Source organism: Lepisosteus oculatus, unplaced genomic scaffold (genome assembly GCF_040954835.1).
Source record: "Lepisosteus oculatus isolate fLepOcu1 unplaced genomic scaffold, fLepOcu1.hap2 HAP2_SCAFFOLD_807, whole genome shotgun sequence".
Taxonomy (NCBI): Eukaryota; Metazoa; Chordata; class Actinopteri; order Semionotiformes; family Lepisosteidae; genus Lepisosteus; species Lepisosteus oculatus.
Genome location: NW_027168370.1, coordinates 17,186 through 36,141, shown reverse-complemented (window position 1 = coordinate 36,141; position 18,956 = coordinate 17,186). Strand labels below are relative to the sequence as shown.

General features: G+C 63.3%; 19 non-coding genes across 19 annotated transcripts; all 19 read right to left on the bottom strand.

Moving 5' to 3' along the window:
• Positions 1-617: 617 nt before the first annotated feature.
• On the bottom strand, positions 618-808 carry LOC138235516 (U2 spliceosomal RNA). Its single transcript, XR_011188206.1, has one exon. It is a non-coding gene; the product is annotated as a U2 spliceosomal RNA (small nuclear RNA).
• Positions 809-1,625: 817 nt separating this feature from the next.
• On the bottom strand, positions 1,626-1,816 carry LOC138235514 (U2 spliceosomal RNA). The gene has a single exon (XR_011188203.1). It is a non-coding gene; the product is annotated as a U2 spliceosomal RNA (small nuclear RNA).
• Positions 1,817-2,633: 817 nt separating this feature from the next.
• Positions 2,634-2,824, bottom strand: LOC138235513 (U2 spliceosomal RNA). Its single transcript, XR_011188202.1, has one exon. It is a non-coding gene; the product is annotated as a U2 spliceosomal RNA (small nuclear RNA).
• An 816-nt stretch (positions 2,825-3,640) lies between these two features.
• Positions 3,641-3,831, bottom strand: LOC138235512 (U2 spliceosomal RNA). The gene has a single exon (XR_011188201.1). It is a non-coding gene; the product is annotated as a U2 spliceosomal RNA (small nuclear RNA).
• An 817-nt stretch (positions 3,832-4,648) lies between these two features.
• Positions 4,649-4,839, bottom strand: LOC138235510 (U2 spliceosomal RNA). The gene has a single exon (XR_011188200.1). It is a non-coding gene; the product is annotated as a U2 spliceosomal RNA (small nuclear RNA).
• An 816-nt stretch (positions 4,840-5,655) lies between these two features.
• LOC138235509 (U2 spliceosomal RNA) lies at positions 5,656-5,846 on the bottom strand. The gene has a single exon (XR_011188199.1). It is a non-coding gene; the product is annotated as a U2 spliceosomal RNA (small nuclear RNA).
• An 819-nt stretch (positions 5,847-6,665) lies between these two features.
• Positions 6,666-6,856, bottom strand: LOC138235508 (U2 spliceosomal RNA). Its single transcript, XR_011188198.1, has one exon. It is a non-coding gene; the product is annotated as a U2 spliceosomal RNA (small nuclear RNA).
• Positions 6,857-7,673: 817 nt separating this feature from the next.
• LOC138235507 (U2 spliceosomal RNA) lies at positions 7,674-7,864 on the bottom strand. The gene has a single exon (XR_011188197.1). It is a non-coding gene; the product is annotated as a U2 spliceosomal RNA (small nuclear RNA).
• An 817-nt stretch (positions 7,865-8,681) lies between these two features.
• LOC138235506 (U2 spliceosomal RNA) lies at positions 8,682-8,872 on the bottom strand. The gene has a single exon (XR_011188196.1). It is a non-coding gene; the product is annotated as a U2 spliceosomal RNA (small nuclear RNA).
• Positions 8,873-9,689: 817 nt separating this feature from the next.
• LOC138235505 (U2 spliceosomal RNA) lies at positions 9,690-9,880 on the bottom strand. The gene has a single exon (XR_011188195.1). It is a non-coding gene; the product is annotated as a U2 spliceosomal RNA (small nuclear RNA).
• An 817-nt stretch (positions 9,881-10,697) lies between these two features.
• Positions 10,698-10,888, bottom strand: LOC138235504 (U2 spliceosomal RNA). The gene has a single exon (XR_011188194.1). It is a non-coding gene; the product is annotated as a U2 spliceosomal RNA (small nuclear RNA).
• Positions 10,889-11,705: 817 nt separating this feature from the next.
• LOC138235502 (U2 spliceosomal RNA) lies at positions 11,706-11,896 on the bottom strand. Its single transcript, XR_011188192.1, has one exon. It is a non-coding gene; the product is annotated as a U2 spliceosomal RNA (small nuclear RNA).
• Positions 11,897-12,713: 817 nt separating this feature from the next.
• On the bottom strand, positions 12,714-12,904 carry LOC138235501 (U2 spliceosomal RNA). Its single transcript, XR_011188191.1, has one exon. It is a non-coding gene; the product is annotated as a U2 spliceosomal RNA (small nuclear RNA).
• Positions 12,905-13,721: 817 nt separating this feature from the next.
• Positions 13,722-13,912, bottom strand: LOC138235500 (U2 spliceosomal RNA). Its single transcript, XR_011188190.1, has one exon. It is a non-coding gene; the product is annotated as a U2 spliceosomal RNA (small nuclear RNA).
• Positions 13,913-14,729: 817 nt separating this feature from the next.
• On the bottom strand, positions 14,730-14,920 carry LOC138235499 (U2 spliceosomal RNA). The gene has a single exon (XR_011188189.1). It is a non-coding gene; the product is annotated as a U2 spliceosomal RNA (small nuclear RNA).
• Positions 14,921-15,733: 813 nt separating this feature from the next.
• Positions 15,734-15,924, bottom strand: LOC138235498 (U2 spliceosomal RNA). The gene has a single exon (XR_011188188.1). It is a non-coding gene; the product is annotated as a U2 spliceosomal RNA (small nuclear RNA).
• An 818-nt stretch (positions 15,925-16,742) lies between these two features.
• On the bottom strand, positions 16,743-16,933 carry LOC138235497 (U2 spliceosomal RNA). The gene has a single exon (XR_011188187.1). It is a non-coding gene; the product is annotated as a U2 spliceosomal RNA (small nuclear RNA).
• An 817-nt stretch (positions 16,934-17,750) lies between these two features.
• LOC138235496 (U2 spliceosomal RNA) lies at positions 17,751-17,941 on the bottom strand. The gene has a single exon (XR_011188186.1). It is a non-coding gene; the product is annotated as a U2 spliceosomal RNA (small nuclear RNA).
• An 815-nt stretch (positions 17,942-18,756) lies between these two features.
• On the bottom strand, positions 18,757-18,947 carry LOC138235495 (U2 spliceosomal RNA). Its single transcript, XR_011188185.1, has one exon. It is a non-coding gene; the product is annotated as a U2 spliceosomal RNA (small nuclear RNA).
• Positions 18,948-18,956: the final 9 nt, after the last annotated feature.

Here is an 18,956-nt window from a genome sequence, read left to right as displayed (position 1 = left end):
GGCCCGACAACGACCGCAGCCGCAGGGGGGCGCCAGCCGGCCGGCCTCCTTAGCTTAGGCCCCTCCCACCAGCAGCAGCTGTGCCGAGCGAGCTGCAAGCGAAAGCGGACCGTCGGCACCTGCGGGCAGAGGCAAGGGGCAGCGCTCTCTCGGGAGGGACGGGGACACACACACACACAGACGCGCGCGCCTGCCCGCCTGCCGGAAAAAAAGGAAGAAAAGGTGTATATACTAAGTTTTTTGGAGGGAAACCGCCCGGCTGTCGAAAGGGGCCCGCCTGCGAGGACGGGGACACACACACACACACACACACACACATACACACACACACACACAAAAGCCACGCCTGCCTCCCTGGGAAAAGGCTGAAAAAACTAAGTTTTTTGGAGGGAAAACGCACGGGAGCCGAAAAGGGGGCCGGCCTGCTTGCCCAGAGAGTCGAGACGCGGGAAAGTGCACAGAGGGAGCACGGGAACGGAGACGGGGAGGGGGAGGGGGAGAGAGAGACACACAGATGGACGAGAGACGAGACCCGAGAAGAAGGAGCTCCAGTCCACCTCGCTTGCTTGCTTGCTTGCTTGCTTGCTAGCTACGTCTGTCTTTTCACCGCTGAGAGAAGGTGGTGCACCGCTCCCGGAGGCGCTGCAATACCGGGCCGATGCGTGGAGAGGACGGAGCAAGCTCCTGATCCAGCTCCCTGTTCCAAAAATCCGTTTAATATGTGGTCCCCCGATGGGGGACGTATCAGATATTAAACTGATAAGAACAGATACTACACTTGATCTTAGCCAAAAGGCCGAGAAGCGATGCCCGACGCCGGCCTTGGGCGGGCGCGCGGGCGTCCGGCTGGCGCGCAGCGGCGCAGGCCGACGCCTCGGGAGCCCGGTCCGCACGCGGCTGCCGGCCGCCCGGACTCCGCTCTCCCCCTCTCTTGCCTGCCTGCTTGCTCGCCTGCCTGCCCGCCAGTCCCGGGCGGGGGCCCTGCTCTTGGATCTCCTGTCAACGGCCCGACAACGACCGCAGCCGCAGGGGGGCGCCAGCCGGCCGGCCTCCTTAGCTTAGGCCCCTCCCACCAGCAGCAGCTGTGCCGAGCGAGCTGCAAGCGAAAGCGGACCGTCGGCACCTGCGGGCAGAGGCAAGGGGCAGCGCTCTCTCGGGAGGGACGGGGACACACACACACACAGACGCGCGCGCCTGCCCGCCTGCCGGAAAAAAAGGAAGAAAAGGTGTATATACTAAGTTTTTTGGAGGGAAACCGCCCGGCTGTCGAAAGGGGCCCGCCTGCGAGGACGGGGACACACACACACACACACACACACACATACACACACACACACACACACACAAGCCACGCCTGCCTCCCTGGGAAAAGGCTGAAAAAACTAAGTTTTTTGGAGGGAAAACGCACGGGAGCCGAAAAGGGGGCCGGCCTGCTTGCCCAGAGAGTCGAGACGCGGGAAAGTGCACAGAGGGAGCACGGGAACGGAGACGGGGAGGGGGAGGGGGAGAGAGAGACACACAGATGGACGAGAGACGAGACCCGAGAAGAAGGAGCTCCAGTCCACCTCGCTTGCTTGCTTGCTTGCTTGCTTGCTAGCTACGTCTGTCTTTTCACCGCTGAGAGAAGGTGGTGCACCGCTCCCGGAGGCGCTGCAATACCGGGCCGATGCGTGGAGAGGACGGAGCAAGCTCCTGATCCAGCTCCCTGTTCCAAAAATCCGTTTAATATGTGGTCCCCCGATGGGGGACGTATCAGATATTAAACTGATAAGAACAGATACTACACTTGATCTTAGCCAAAAGGCCGAGAAGCGATGCCCGACGCCGGCCTTGGGCGGGCGCGCGGGCGTCCGGCTGGCGCGCAGCGGCGCAGGCCGACGCCTCGGGAGCCCGGTCCGCACGCGGCTGCCGGCCGCCCGGACTCCGCTCTCCCCCTCTCTTGCCTGCCTGCTTGCTCGCCTGCCTGCCCGCCAGTCCCGGGCGGGGGCCCTGCTCTTGGATCTCCTGTCAACGGCCCGACAACGACCGCAGCCGCAGGGGGGCGCCAGCCGGCCGGCCTCCTTAGCTTAGGCCCCTCCCACCAGCAGCAGCTGTGCCGAGCGAGCTGCAAGCGAAAGCGGACCGTCGGCACCTGCGGGCAGAGGCAAGGGGCAGCGCTCTCTCGGGAGGGACGGGGACACACACACACACAGACGCGCGCGCCTGCCCGCCTGCCGGAAAAAAAGGAAGAAAAGGTGTATATACTAAGTTTTTTGGAGGGAAACCGCCCGGCTGTCGAAAGGGGCCCGCCTGCGAGGACGGGGACACACACACACACACACACACACATACACACACACACACACACACACAAAAGCCACGCCTGCCTCCCTGGGAAAAGGCTGAAAAAACTAAGTTTTTTGGAGGGAAAACGCACGGGAGCCGAAAAGGGGGCCGGCCTGCTTGCCCAGAGAGTCGAGACGCGGGAAAGTGCACAGAGGGAGCACGGGAACGGAGACGGGGAGGGGGAGGGGGAGAGAGAGACACACAGATGGACGAGAGACGAGACCCGAGAAGAAGGAGCTCCAGTCCACCTCGCTTGCTTGCTTGCTTGCTTGCTTGCTAGCTACGTCTGTCTTTTCACCGCTGAGAGAAGGTGGTGCACCGCTCCCGGAGGCGCTGCAATACCGGGCCGATGCGTGGAGAGGACGGAGCAAGCTCCTGATCCAGCTCCCTGTTCCAAAAATCCGTTTAATATGTGGTCCCCCGATGGGGGACGTATCAGATATTAAACTGATAAGAACAGATACTACACTTGATCTTAGCCAAAAGGCCGAGAAGCGATGCCCGACGCCGGCCTTGGGCGGGCGCGCGGGCGTCCGGCTGGCGCGCAGCGGCGCAGGCCGACGCCTCGGGAGCCCGGTCCGCACGCGGCTGCCGGCCGCCCGGACTCCGCTCTCCCCCTCTCTTGCCTGCCTGCTTGCTCGCCTGCCTGCCCGCCAGTCCCGGGCGGGGGCCCTGCTCTTGGATCTCCTGTCAACGGCCCGACAACGACCGCAGCCGCAGGGGGGCGCCAGCCGGCCGGCCTCCTTAGCTTAGGCCCCTCCCACCAGCAGCAGCTGTGCCGAGCGAGCTGCAAGCGAAAGCGGACCGTCGGCACCTGCGGGCAGAGGCAAGGGGCAGCGCTCTCTCGGGAGGGACGGGGACACACACACACACAGACGCGCGCGCCTGCCCGCCTGCCGGAAAAAAAGGAAGAAAAGGTGTATATACTAAGTTTTTTGGAGGGAAACCGCCCGGCTGTCGAAAGGGGCCCGCCTGCGAGGACGGGGACACACACACACACACACACACATACACACACACACACACACACACACAAAGCCACGCCTGCCTCCCTGGGAAAAGGCTGAAAAAACTAAGTTTTTTGGAGGGAAAACGCACGGGAGCCGAAAAGGGGGCCGGCCTGCTTGCCCAGAGAGTCGAGACGCGGGAAAGTGCACAGAGGGAGCACGGGAACGGAGACGGGGAGGGGGAGGGGGAGAGAGAGACACACAGATGGACGAGAGACGAGACCCGAGAAGAAGGAGCTCCAGTCCACCTCGCTTGCTTGCTTGCTTGCTTGCTTGCTAGCTACGTCTGTCTTTTCACCGCTGAGAGAAGGTGGTGCACCGCTCCCGGAGGCGCTGCAATACCGGGCCGATGCGTGGAGAGGACGGAGCAAGCTCCTGATCCAGCTCCCTGTTCCAAAAATCCGTTTAATATGTGGTCCCCCGATGGGGGACGTATCAGATATTAAACTGATAAGAACAGATACTACACTTGATCTTAGCCAAAAGGCCGAGAAGCGATGCCCGACGCCGGCCTTGGGCGGGCGCGCGGGCGTCCGGCTGGCGCGCAGCGGCGCAGGCCGACGCCTCGGGAGCCCGGTCCGCACGCGGCTGCCGGCCGCCCGGACTCCGCTCTCCCCCTCTCTTGCCTGCCTGCTTGCTCGCCTGCCTGCCCGCCAGTCCCGGGCGGGGGCCCTGCTCTTGGATCTCCTGTCAACGGCCCGACAACGACCGCAGCCGCAGGGGGGCGCCAGCCGGCCGGCCTCCTTAGCTTAGGCCCCTCCCACCAGCAGCAGCTGTGCCGAGCGAGCTGCAAGCGAAAGCGGACCGTCGGCACCTGCGGGCAGAGGCAAGGGGCAGCGCTCTCTCGGGAGGGACGGGGACACACACACACACAGACGCGCGCGCCTGCCCGCCTGCCGGAAAAAAAGGAAGAAAAGGTGTATATACTAAGTTTTTTGGAGGGAAACCGCCCGGCTGTCGAAAGGGGCCCGCCTGCGAGGACGGGGACACACACACACACACACACACACATACACACACACACACACACACACAAAAGCCACGCCTGCCTCCCTGGGAAAAGGCTGAAAAAACTAAGTTTTTTGGAGGGAAAACGCACGGGAGCCGAAAAGGGGGCCGGCCTGCTTGCCCAGAGAGTCGAGACGCGGGAAAGTGCACAGAGGGAGCACGGGAACGGAGACGGGGAGGGGGAGGGGGAGAGAGAGACACACAGATGGACGAGAGACGAGACCCGAGAAGAAGGAGCTCCAGTCCACCTCGCTTGCTTGCTTGCTTGCTTGCTTGCTAGCTACGTCTGTCTTTTCACCGCTGAGAGAAGGTGGTGCACCGCTCCCGGAGGCGCTGCAATACCGGGCCGATGCGTGGAGAGGACGGAGCAAGCTCCTGATCCAGCTCCCTGTTCCAAAAATCCGTTTAATATGTGGTCCCCCGATGGGGGACGTATCAGATATTAAACTGATAAGAACAGATACTACACTTGATCTTAGCCAAAAGGCCGAGAAGCGATGCCCGACGCCGGCCTTGGGCGGGCGCGCGGGCGTCCGGCTGGCGCGCAGCGGCGCAGGCCGACGCCTCGGGAGCCCGGTCCGCACGCGGCTGCCGGCCGCCCGGACTCCGCTCTCCCCCTCTCTTGCCTGCCTGCTTGCTCGCCTGCCTGCCCGCCAGTCCCGGGCGGGGGCCCTGCTCTTGGATCTCCTGTCAACGGCCCGACAACGACCGCAGCCGCAGGGGGGCGCCAGCCGGCCGGCCTCCTTAGCTTAGGCCCCTCCCACCAGCAGCAGCTGTGCCGAGCGAGCTGCAAGCGAAAGCGGACCGTCGGCACCTGCGGGCAGAGGCAAGGGGCAGCGCTCTCTCGGGAGGGACGGGGACACACACACACACAGACGCGCGCGCCTGCCCGCCTGCCGGAAAAAAAGGAAGAAAAGGTGTATATACTAAGTTTTTTGGAGGGAAACCGCCCGGCTGTCGAAAGGGGCCCGCCTGCGAGGACGGGGACACACACACACACACACACACATACACACACACACACACACACACACAAAGCCACGCCTGCCTCCCTGGGAAAAGGCTGAAAAAACTAAGTTTTTTGGAGGGAAAACGCACGGGAGCCGAAAAGGGGGCCGGCCTGCTTGCCCAGAGAGTCGAGACGCGGGAAAGTGCACAGAGGGAGCACGGGAACGGAGACGGGGAGGGGGAGGGGGAGAGAGAGACACACAGATGGACGAGAGACGAGACCCGAGAAGAAGGAGCTCCAGTCCACCTCGCTTGCTTGCTTGCTTGCTTGCTTGCTAGCTACGTCTGTCTTTTCACCGCTGAGAGAAGGTGGTGCACCGCTCCCGGAGGCGCTGCAATACCGGGCCGATGCGTGGAGAGGACGGAGCAAGCTCCTGATCCAGCTCCCTGTTCCAAAAATCCGTTTAATATGTGGTCCCCCGATGGGGGACGTATCAGATATTAAACTGATAAGAACAGATACTACACTTGATCTTAGCCAAAAGGCCGAGAAGCGATGCCCGACGCCGGCCTTGGGCGGGCGCGCGGGCGTCCGGCTGGCGCGCAGCGGCGCAGGCCGACGCCTCGGGAGCCCGGTCCGCACGCGGCTGCCGGCCGCCCGGACTCCGCTCTCCCCCTCTCTTGCCTGCCTGCTTGCTCGCCTGCCTGCCCGCCAGTCCCGGGCGGGGGCCCTGCTCTTGGATCTCCTGTCAACGGCCCGACAACGACCGCAGCCGCAGGGGGGCGCCAGCCGGCCGGCCTCCTTAGCTTAGGCCCCTCCCACCAGCAGCAGCTGTGCCGAGCGAGCTGCAAGCGAAAGCGGACCGTCGGCACCTGCGGGCAGAGGCAAGGGGCAGCGCTCTCTCGGGAGGGACGGGGACACACACACACACAGACGCGCGCGCCTGCCCGCCTGCCGGAAAAAAAGGAAGAAAAGGTGTATATACTAAGTTTTTTGGAGGGAAACCGCCCGGCTGTCGAAAGGGGCCCGCCTGCGAGGACGGGGACACACACACACACACACACACACATACACACACACACACACACACACACAAAAGCCACGCCTGCCTCCCTGGGAAAAGGCTGAAAAAACTAAGTTTTTTGGAGGGAAAACGCACGGGAGCCGAAAAGGGGGCCGGCCTGCTTGCCCAGAGAGTCGAGACGCGGGAAAGTGCACAGAGGGAGCACGGGAACGGAGACGGGGAGGGGGAGGGGGAGAGAGAGACACACAGATGGACGAGAGACGAGACCCGAGAAGAAGGAGCTCCAGTCCACCTCGCTTGCTTGCTTGCTTGCTTGCTTGCTAGCTACGTCTGTCTTTTCACCGCTGAGAGAAGGTGGTGCACCGCTCCCGGAGGCGCTGCAATACCGGGCCGATGCGTGGAGAGGACGGAGCAAGCTCCTGATCCAGCTCCCTGTTCCAAAAATCCGTTTAATATGTGGTCCCCCGATGGGGGACGTATCAGATATTAAACTGATAAGAACAGATACTACACTTGATCTTAGCCAAAAGGCCGAGAAGCGATGCCCGACGCCGGCCTTGGGCGGGCGCGCGGGCGTCCGGCTGGCGCGCAGCGGCGCAGGCCGACGCCTCGGGAGCCCGGTCCGCACGCGGCTGCCGGCCGCCCGGACTCCGCTCTCCCCCTCTCTTGCCTGCCTGCTTGCTCGCCTGCCTGCCCGCCAGTCCCGGGCGGGGGCCCTGCTCTTGGATCTCCTGTCAACGGCCCGACAACGACCGCAGCCGCAGGGGGGCGCCAGCCGGCCGGCCTCCTTAGCTTAGGCCCCTCCCACCAGCAGCAGCTGTGCCGAGCGAGCTGCAAGCGAAAGCGGACCGTCGGCACCTGCGGGCAGAGGCAAGGGGCAGCGCTCTCTCGGGAGGGACGGGGACACACACACACACAGACGCGCGCGCCTGCCCGCCTGCCGGAAAAAAAGGAAGAAAAGGTGTATATACTAAGTTTTTTGGAGGGAAACCGCCCGGCTGTCGAAAGGGGCCCGCCTGCGAGGACGGGGACACACACACACACACACACACATACACACACACACACACACACACACAAAAGCCACGCCTGCCTCCCTGGGAAAAGGCTGAAAAAACTAAGTTTTTTGGAGGGAAAACGCACGGGAGCCGAAAAGGGGGCCGGCCTGCTTGCCCAGAGAGTCGAGACGCGGGAAAGTGCACAGAGGGAGCACGGGAACGGAGACGGGGAGGGGGAGGGGGAGAGAGAGACACACAGATGGACGAGAGACGAGACCCGAGAAGAAGGAGCTCCAGTCCACCTCGCTTGCTTGCTTGCTTGCTTGCTTGCTAGCTACGTCTGTCTTTTCACCGCTGAGAGAAGGTGGTGCACCGCTCCCGGAGGCGCTGCAATACCGGGCCGATGCGTGGAGAGGACGGAGCAAGCTCCTGATCCAGCTCCCTGTTCCAAAAATCCGTTTAATATGTGGTCCCCCGATGGGGGACGTATCAGATATTAAACTGATAAGAACAGATACTACACTTGATCTTAGCCAAAAGGCCGAGAAGCGATGCCCGACGCCGGCCTTGGGCGGGCGCGCGGGCGTCCGGCTGGCGCGCAGCGGCGCAGGCCGACGCCTCGGGAGCCCGGTCCGCACGCGGCTGCCGGCCGCCCGGACTCCGCTCTCCCCCTCTCTTGCCTGCCTGCTTGCTCGCCTGCCTGCCCGCCAGTCCCGGGCGGGGGCCCTGCTCTTGGATCTCCTGTCAACGGCCCGACAACGACCGCAGCCGCAGGGGGGCGCCAGCCGGCCGGCCTCCTTAGCTTAGGCCCCTCCCACCAGCAGCAGCTGTGCCGAGCGAGCTGCAAGCGAAAGCGGACCGTCGGCACCTGCGGGCAGAGGCAAGGGGCAGCGCTCTCTCGGGAGGGACGGGGACACACACACACACAGACGCGCGCGCCTGCCCGCCTGCCGGAAAAAAAGGAAGAAAAGGTGTATATACTAAGTTTTTTGGAGGGAAACCGCCCGGCTGTCGAAAGGGGCCCGCCTGCGAGGACGGGGACACACACACACACACACACATACACACACACACACACACACACACACAAAAGCCACGCCTGCCTCCCTGGGAAAAGGCTGAAAAAACTAAGTTTTTTGGAGGGAAAACGCACGGGAGCCGAAAAGGGGGCCGGCCTGCTTGCCCAGAGAGTCGAGACGCGGGAAAGTGCACAGAGGGAGCACGGGAACGGAGACGGGGAGGGGGAGGGGGAGAGAGAGACACACAGATGGACGAGAGACGAGACCCGAGAAGAAGGAGCTCCAGTCCACCTCGCTTGCTTGCTTGCTTGCTTGCTTGCTAGCTACGTCTGTCTTTTCACCGCTGAGAGAAGGTGGTGCACCGCTCCCGGAGGCGCTGCAATACCGGGCCGATGCGTGGAGAGGACGGAGCAAGCTCCTGATCCAGCTCCCTGTTCCAAAAATCCGTTTAATATGTGGTCCCCCGATGGGGGACGTATCAGATATTAAACTGATAAGAACAGATACTACACTTGATCTTAGCCAAAAGGCCGAGAAGCGATGCCCGACGCCGGCCTTGGGCGGGCGCGCGGGCGTCCGGCTGGCGCGCAGCGGCGCAGGCCGACGCCTCGGGAGCCCGGTCCGCACGCGGCTGCCGGCCGCCCGGACTCCGCTCTCCCCCTCTCTTGCCTGCCTGCTTGCTCGCCTGCCTGCCCGCCAGTCCCGGGCGGGGGCCCTGCTCTTGGATCTCCTGTCAACGGCCCGACAACGACCGCAGCCGCAGGGGGGCGCCAGCCGGCCGGCCTCCTTAGCTTAGGCCCCTCCCACCAGCAGCAGCTGTGCCGAGCGAGCTGCAAGCGAAAGCGGACCGTCGGCACCTGCGGGCAGAGGCAAGGGGCAGCGCTCTCTCGGGAGGGACGGGGACACACACACACACAGACGCGCGCGCCTGCCCGCCTGCCGGAAAAAAAGGAAGAAAAGGTGTATATACTAAGTTTTTTGGAGGGAAACCGCCCGGCTGTCGAAAGGGGCCCGCCTGCGAGGACGGGGACACACACACACACACACACACATACACACACACACACACACACACACAAAAGCCACGCCTGCCTCCCTGGGAAAAGGCTGAAAAAACTAAGTTTTTTGGAGGGAAAACGCACGGGAGCCGAAAAGGGGGCCGGCCTGCTTGCCCAGAGAGTCGAGACGCGGGAAAGTGCACAGAGGGAGCACGGGAACGGAGACGGGGAGGGGGAGGGGGAGAGAGAGACACACAGATGGACGAGAGACGAGACCCGAGAAGAAGGAGCTCCAGTCCACCTCGCTTGCTTGCTTGCTTGCTTGCTTGCTAGCTACGTCTGTCTTTTCACCGCTGAGAGAAGGTGGTGCACCGCTCCCGGAGGCGCTGCAATACCGGGCCGATGCGTGGAGAGGACGGAGCAAGCTCCTGATCCAGCTCCCTGTTCCAAAAATCCGTTTAATATGTGGTCCCCCGATGGGGGACGTATCAGATATTAAACTGATAAGAACAGATACTACACTTGATCTTAGCCAAAAGGCCGAGAAGCGATGCCCGACGCCGGCCTTGGGCGGGCGCGCGGGCGTCCGGCTGGCGCGCAGCGGCGCAGGCCGACGCCTCGGGAGCCCGGTCCGCACGCGGCTGCCGGCCGCCCGGACTCCGCTCTCCCCCTCTCTTGCCTGCCTGCTTGCTCGCCTGCCTGCCCGCCAGTCCCGGGCGGGGGCCCTGCTCTTGGATCTCCTGTCAACGGCCCGACAACGACCGCAGCCGCAGGGGGGCGCCAGCCGGCCGGCCTCCTTAGCTTAGGCCCCTCCCACCAGCAGCAGCTGTGCCGAGCGAGCTGCAAGCGAAAGCGGACCGTCGGCACCTGCGGGCAGAGGCAAGGGGCAGCGCTCTCTCGGGAGGGACGGGGACACACACACACACAGACGCGCGCGCCTGCCCGCCTGCCGGAAAAAAAGGAAGAAAAGGTGTATATACTAAGTTTTTTGGAGGGAAACCGCCCGGCTGTCGAAAGGGGCCCGCCTGCGAGGACGGGGACACACACACACACACACACACATACACACACACACACACACACACACAAAAGCCACGCCTGCCTCCCTGGGAAAAGGCTGAAAAAACTAAGTTTTTTGGAGGGAAAACGCACGGGAGCCGAAAAGGGGGCCGGCCTGCTTGCCCAGAGAGTCGAGACGCGGGAAAGTGCACAGAGGGAGCACGGGAACGGAGACGGGGAGGGGGAGGGGGAGAGAGAGACACACAGATGGACGAGAGACGAGACCCGAGAAGAAGGAGCTCCAGTCCACCTCGCTTGCTTGCTTGCTTGCTTGCTTGCTAGCTACGTCTGTCTTTTCACCGCTGAGAGAAGGTGGTGCACCGCTCCCGGAGGCGCTGCAATACCGGGCCGATGCGTGGAGAGGACGGAGCAAGCTCCTGATCCAGCTCCCTGTTCCAAAAATCCGTTTAATATGTGGTCCCCCGATGGGGGACGTATCAGATATTAAACTGATAAGAACAGATACTACACTTGATCTTAGCCAAAAGGCCGAGAAGCGATGCCCGACGCCGGCCTTGGGCGGGCGCGCGGGCGTCCGGCTGGCGCGCAGCGGCGCAGGCCGACGCCTCGGGAGCCCGGTCCGCACGCGGCTGCCGGCCGCCCGGACTCCGCTCTCCCCCTCTCTTGCCTGCCTGCTTGCTCGCCTGCCTGCCCGCCAGTCCCGGGCGGGGGCCCTGCTCTTGGATCTCCTGTCAACGGCCCGACAACGACCGCAGCCGCAGGGGGGCGCCAGCCGGCCGGCCTCCTTAGCTTAGGCCCCTCCCACCAGCAGCAGCTGTGCCGAGCGAGCTGCAAGCGAAAGCGGACCGTCGGCACCTGCGGGCAGAGGCAAGGGGCAGCGCTCTCTCGGGAGGGACGGGGACACACACACACACAGACGCGCGCGCCTGCCCGCCTGCCGGAAAAAAAGGAAGAAAAGGTGTATATACTAAGTTTTTTGGAGGGAAACCGCCCGGCTGTCGAAAGGGGCCCGCCTGCGAGGACGGGGACACACACACACACACACACACATACACACACACACACACACACACACAAAAGCCACGCCTGCCTCCCTGGGAAAAGGCTGAAAAAACTAAGTTTTTTGGAGGGAAAACGCACGGGAGCCGAAAAGGGGGCCGGCCTGCTTGCCCAGAGAGTCGAGACGCGGGAAAGTGCACAGAGGGAGCACGGGAACGGAGACGGGGAGGGGGAGGGGGAGAGAGAGACACACAGATGGACGAGAGACGAGACCCGAGAAGAAGGAGCTCCAGTCCACCTCGCTTGCTTGCTTGCTTGCTTGCTTGCTAGCTACGTCTGTCTTTTCACCGCTGAGAGAAGGTGGTGCACCGCTCCCGGAGGCGCTGCAATACCGGGCCGATGCGTGGAGAGGACGGAGCAAGCTCCTGATCCAGCTCCCTGTTCCAAAAATCCGTTTAATATGTGGTCCCCCGATGGGGGACGTATCAGATATTAAACTGATAAGAACAGATACTACACTTGATCTTAGCCAAAAGGCCGAGAAGCGATGCCCGACGCCGGCCTTGGGCGGGCGCGCGGGCGTCCGGCTGGCGCGCAGCGGCGCAGGCCGACGCCTCGGGAGCCCGGTCCGCACGCGGCTGCCGGCCGCCCGGACTCCGCTCTCCCCCTCTCTTGCCTGCCTGCTTGCTCGCCTGCCTGCCCGCCAGTCCCGGGCGGGGGCCCTGCTCTTGGATCTCCTGTCAACGGCCCGACAACGACCGCAGCCGCAGGGGGGCGCCAGCCGGCCGGCCTCCTTAGCTTAGGCCCCTCCCACCAGCAGCAGCTGTGCCGAGCGAGCTGCAAGCGAAAGCGGACCGTCGGCACCTGCGGGCAGAGGCAAGGGGCAGCGCTCTCTCGGGAGGGACGGGGACACACACACACACAGACGCGCGCGCCTGCCCGCCTGCCGGAAAAAAAGGAAGAAAAGGTGTATATACTAAGTTTTTTGGAGGGAAACCGCCCGGCTGTCGAAAGGGGCCCGCCTGCGAGGACGGGGACACACACACACACACACACACATACACACACACACACACACACACACAAAAGCCACGCCTGCCTCCCTGGGAAAAGGCTGAAAAAACTAAGTTTTTTGGAGGGAAAACGCACGGGAGCCGAAAAGGGGGCCGGCCTGCTTGCCCAGAGAGTCGAGACGCGGGAAAGTGCACAGAGGGAGCACGGGAACGGAGACGGGGAGGGGGAGGGGGAGAGAGAGACACACAGATGGACGAGAGACGAGACCCGAGAAGAAGGAGCTCCAGTCCACCTCGCTTGCTTGCTTGCTTGCTTGCTTGCTAGCTACGTCTGTCTTTTCACCGCTGAGAGAAGGTGGTGCACCGCTCCCGGAGGCGCTGCAATACCGGGCCGATGCGTGGAGAGGACGGAGCAAGCTCCTGATCCAGCTCCCTGTTCCAAAAATCCGTTTAATATGTGGTCCCCCGATGGGGGACGTATCAGATATTAAACTGATAAGAACAGATACTACACTTGATCTTAGCCAAAAGGCCGAGAAGCGATGCCCGACGCCGGCCTTGGGCGGGCGCGCGGGCGTCCGGCTGGCGCGCAGCGGCGCAGGCCGACGCCTCGGGAGCCCGGTCCGCACGCGGCTGCCGGCCGCCCGGACTCCGCTCTCCCCCTCTCTTGCCTGCCTGCTTGCTCGCCTGCCTGCCCGCCAGTCCCGGGCGGGGGCCCTGCTCTTGGATCTCCTGTCAACGGCCCGACAACGACCGCAGCCGCAGGGGGGCGCCAGCCGGCCGGCCTCCTTAGCTTAGGCCCCTCCCACCAGCAGCAGCTGTGCCGAGCGAGCTGCAAGCGAAAGCGGACCGTCGGCACCTGCGGGCAGAGGCAAGGGGCAGCGCTCTCTCGGGAGGGACGGGGACACACACACACACAGACGCGCGCGCCTGCCCGCCTGCCGGAAAAAAAGGAAGAAAAGGTGTATATACTAAGTTTTTTGGAGGGAAACCGCCCGGCTGTCGAAAGGGGCCCGCCTGCGAGGACGGGGACACACACACACACACACACACATACACACACACACACACACACACACAAAAGCCACGCCTGCCTCCCTGGGAAAAGGCTGAAAAAACTAAGTTTTTTGGAGGGAAAACGCACGGGAGCCGAAAAGGGGGCCGGCCTGCTTGCCCAGAGAGTCGAGACGCGGGAAAGTGCACAGAGGGAGCACGGGAACGGAGACGGGGAGGGGGAGGGGGAGAGAGAGACACACAGATGGACGAGAGACGAGACCCGAGAAGAAGGAGCTCCAGTCCACCTCGCTTGCTTGCTTGCTTGCTTGCTTGCTAGCTACGTCTGTCTTTTCACCGCTGAGAGAAGGTGGTGCACCGCTCCCGGAGGCGCTGCAATACCGGGCCGATGCGTGGAGAGGACGGAGCAAGCTCCTGATCCAGCTCCCTGTTCCAAAAATCCGTTTAATATGTGGTCCCCCGATGGGGGACGTATCAGATATTAAACTGATAAGAACAGATACTACACTTGATCTTAGCCAAAAGGCCGAGAAGCGATGCCCGACGCCGGCCTTGGGCGGGCGCGCGGGCGTCCGGCTGGCGCGCAGCGGCGCAGGCCGACGCCTCGGGAGCCCGGTCCGCACGCGGCTGCCGGCCGCCCGGACTCCGCTCTCCCCCTCTCTTGCCTGCCTGCTTGCTCGCCTGCCTGCCCGCCAGTCCCGGGCGGGGGCCCTGCTCTTGGATCTCCTGTCAACGGCCCGACAACGACCGCAGCCGCAGGGGGGCGCCAGCCGGCCGGCCTCCTTAGCTTAGGCCCCTCCCACCAGCAGCAGCTGTGCCGAGCGAGCTGCAAGCGAAAGCGGACCGTCGGCACCTGCGGGCAGAGGCAAGGGGCAGCGCTCTCTCGGGAGGGACGGGGACACACACACACACAGACGCGCGCGCCTGCCCGCCTGCCGGAAAAAAAGGAAGAAAAGGTGTATATACTAAGTTTTTTGGAGGGAAACCGCCCGGCTGTCGAAAGGGGCCCGCCTGCGAGGACGGGGACACACACACACACACACACACACATACACACACACACACACACACACAAAAGCCACGCCTGCCTCCCTGGGAAAAGGCTGAAAAAACTAAGTTTTTTGGAGGGAAAACGCACGGGAGCCGAAAAGGGGGCCGGCCTGCTTGCCCAGAGAGTCGAGACGCGGGAAAGTGCACAGAGGGAGCACGGGAACGGAGACGGGGAGGGGGAGGGGGAGAGAGAGACACACAGATGGACGAGAGACGAGACCCGAGAAGAAGGAGCTCCAGTCCACCTCGCTTGCTTGCTTGCTTGCTTGCTTGCTAGCTACGTCTGTCTTTTCACCGCTGAGAGAAGGTGGTGCACCGCTCCCGGAGGCGCTGCAATACCGGGCCGATGCGTGGAGAGGACGGAGCAAGCTCCTGATCCAGCTCCCTGTTCCAAAAATCCGTTTAATATGTGGTCCCCCGATGGGGGACGTATCAGATATTAAACTGATAAGAACAGATACTACACTTGATCTTAGCCAAAAGGCCGAGAAGCGATGCCCGACGCCGGCCTTGGGCGGGCGCGCGGGCGTCCGGCTGGCGCGCAGCGGCGCAGGCCGACGCCTCGGGAGCCCGGTCCGCACGCGGCTGCCGGCCGCCCGGACTCCGCTCTCCCCCTCTCTTGCCTGCCTGCTTGCTCGCCTGCCTGCCCGCCAGTCCCGGGCGGGGGCCCTGCTCTTGGATCTCCTGTCAACGGCCCGACAACGACCGCAGCCGCAGGGGGGCGCCAGCCGGCCGGCCTCCTTAGCTTAGGCCCCTCCCACCAGCAGCAGCTGTGCCGAGCGAGCTGCAAGCGAAAGCGGACCGTCGGCACCTGCGGGCAGAGGCAAGGGGCAGCGCTCTCTCGGGAGGGACGGGGACACACACACACACAGACGCGCGCGCCTGCCCGCCTGCCGGAAAAAAAGGAAGAAAAGGTGTATATACTAAGTTTTTTGGAGGGAAACCGCCCGGCTGTCGAAAGGGGCCCGCCTGCGAGGACGGGGACACACACACACACACACATACACACACACACACACACACACACAAAAGCCACGCCTGCCTCCCTGGGAAAAGGCTGAAAAAACTAAGTTTTTTGGAGGGAAAACGCACGGGAGCCGAAAAGGGGGCCGGCCTGCTTGCCCAGAGAGTCGAGACGCGGGAAAGTGCACAGAGGGAGCACGGGAACGGAGACGGGGAGGGGGAGGGGGAGAGAGAGACACACAGATGGACGAGAGACGAGACCCGAGAAGAAGGAGCTCCAGTCCACCTCGCTTGCTTGCTTGCTTGCTTGCTTGCTAGCTACGTCTGTCTTTTCACCGCTGAGAGAAGGTGGTGCACCGCTCCCGGAGGCGCTGCAATACCGGGCCGATGCGTGGAGAGGACGGAGCAAGCTCCTGATCCAGCTCCCTGTTCCAAAAATCCGTTTAATATGTGGTCCCCCGATGGGGGACGTATCAGATATTAAACTGATAAGAACAGATACTACACTTGATCTTAGCCAAAAGGCCGAGAAGCGATGCCCGACGCCGGCCTTGGGCGGGCGCGCGGGCGTCCGGCTGGCGCGCAGCGGCGCAGGCCGACGCCTCGGGAGCCCGGTCCGCACGCGGCTGCCGGCCGCCCGGACTCCGCTCTCCCCCTCTCTTGCCTGCCTGCTTGCTCGCCTGCCTGCCCGCCAGTCCCGGGCGGGGGCCCTGCTCTTGGATCTCCTGTCAACGGCCCGACAACGACCGCAGCCGCAGGGGGGCGCCAGCCGGCCGGCCTCCTTAGCTTAGGCCCCTCCCACCAGCAGCAGCTGTGCCGAGCGAGCTGCAAGCGAAAGCGGACCGTCGGCACCTGCGGGCAGAGGCAAGGGGCAGCGCTCTCTCGGGAGGGACGGGGACACACACACACACAGACGCGCGCGCCTGCCCGCCTGCCGGAAAAAAAGGAAGAAAAGGTGTATATACTAAGTTTTTTGGAGGGAAACCGCCCGGCTGTCGAAAGGGGCCCGCCTGCGAGGACGGGGACACACACACACACACACACACATACACACACACACACACACACACACACAAAGCCACGCCTGCCTCCCTGGGAAAAGGCTGAAAAAACTAAGTTTTTTGGAGGGAAAACGCACGGGAGCCGAAAAGGGGGCCGGCCTGCTTGCCCAGAGAGTCGAGACGCGGGAAAGTGCACAGAGGGAGCACGGGAACGGAGACGGGGAGGGGGAGGGGGAGAGAGAGACACACAGATGGACGAGAGACGAGACCCGAGAAGAAGGAGCTCCAGTCCACCTCGCTTGCTTGCTTGCTTGCTTGCTTGCTAGCTACGTCTGTCTTTTCACCGCTGAGAGAAGGTGGTGCACCGCTCCCGGAGGCGCTGCAATACCGGGCCGATGCGTGGAGAGGACGGAGCAAGCTCCTGATCCAGCTCCCTGTTCCAAAAATCCGTTTAATATGTGGTCCCCCGATGGGGGACGTATCAGATATTAAACTGATAAGAACAGATACTACACTTGATCTTAGCCAAAAGGCCGAGAAGCGATGCCCGACGCCGGCCTTGGGCGGGCGCGCGGGCGTCCGGCTGGCGCGCAGCGGCGCAGGCCGACGCCTCGGGAGCCCGGTCCGCACGCGGCTGCCGGCCGCCCGGACTCCGCTCTCCCCCTCTCTTGCCTGCCTGCTTGCTCGCCTGCCTGCCCGCCAGTCCCGGGCGGGGGCCCTGCTCTTGGATCTCCTGTCAACGGCCCGACAACGACCGCAGCCGCAGGGGGGCGCCAGCCGGCCGGCCTCCTTAGCTTAGGCCCCTCCCACCAGCAGCAGCTGTGCCGAGCGAGCTGCAAGCGAAAGCGGACCGTCGGCACCTGCGGGCAGAGGCAAGGGGCAGCGCTCTCTCGGGAGGGACGGGGACACACACACACACAGACGCGCGCGCCTGCCCGCCTGCCGGAAAAAAAGGAAGAAAAGGTGTATATACTAAGTTTTTTGGAGGGAAACCGCCCGGCTGTCGAAAGGGGCCCGCCTGCGAGGACGGGGACACACACACACACACACACACATACACACACACACACACACACACACAAAAGCCACGCCTGCCTCCCTGGGAAAAGGCTGAAAAAACTAAGTTTTTTGGAGGGAAAACGCACGGGAGCCGAAAAGGGGGCCGGCCTGCTTGCCCAGAGAGTCGAGACGCGGGAAAGTGCACAGAGGGAGCACGGGAACGGAGACGGGGAGGGGGAGGGGGAGAGAGAGACACACAGATGGACGAGAGACGAGACCCGAGAAGAAGGAGCTCCAGTCCACCTCGCTTGCTTGCTTGCTTGCTTGCTTGCTAGCTACGTCTGTCTTTTCACCGCTGAGAGAAGGTGGTGCACCGCTCCCGGAGGCGCTGCAATACCGGGCCGATGCGTGGAGAGGACGGAGCAAGCTCCTGATCCAGCTCCCTGTTCCAAAAATCCGTTTAATATGTGGTCCCCCGATGGGGGACGTATCAGATATTAAACTGATAAGAACAGATACTACACTTGATCTTAGCCAAAAGGCCGAGAAGCGATGCCCGACGCCGGCCTTGGGCGGGCGCGCGGGCGTCCGGCTGGCGCGCAGCGGCGCAGGCCGACGCCTCGGGAGCCCGGTCCGCACGCGGCTGCCGGCCGCCCGGACTCCGCTCTCCCCCTCTCTTGCCTGCCTGCTTGCTCGCCTGCCTGCCCGCCAGTCCCGGGCGGGGGCCCTGCTCTTGGATCTCCTGTCAACGGCCCGACAACGACCGCAGCCGCAGGGGGGCGCCAGCCGGCCGGCCTCCTTAGCTTAGGCCCCTCCCACCAGCAGCAGCTGTGCCGAGCGAGCTGCAAGCGAAAGCGGACCGTCGGCACCTGCGGGCAGAGGCAAGGGGCAGCGCTCTCTCGGGAGGGACGGGGACACACACACACACAGACGCGCGCGCCTGCCCGCCTGCCGGAAAAAAAGGAAGAAAAGGTGTATATACTAAGTTTTTTGGAGGGAAACCGCCCGGCTGTCGAAAGGGGCCCGCCTGCGAGGACGGGGACACACACACACACACACACACACACATACACACACACACACACACAAAAGCCACGCCTGCCTCCCTGGGAAAAGGCTGAAAAAACTAAGTTTTTTGGAGGGAAAACGCACGGGAGCCGAAAAGGGGGCCGGCCTGCTTGCCCAGAGAGTCGAGACGCGGGAAAGTGCACAGAGGGAGCACGGGAACGGAGACGGGGAGGGGGAGGGGGAGAGAGAGACACACAGATGGACGAGAGACGAGACCCGAGAAGAAGGAGCTCCAGTCCACCTCGCTTGCTTGCTTGCTTGCTTGCTTGCTAGCTACGTCTGTCTTTTCACCGCTGAGAGAAGGTGGTGCACCGCTCCCGGAGGCGCTGCAATACCGGGCCGATGCGTGGAGAGGACGGAGCAAGCTCCTGATCCAGCTCCCTGTTCCAAAAATCCGTTTAATATGTGGTCCCCCGATGGGGGACGTATCAGATATTAAACTGATAAGAACAGATACTACACTTGATCTTAGCCAAAAGGCCGAGAAGCGATGCCCGACGC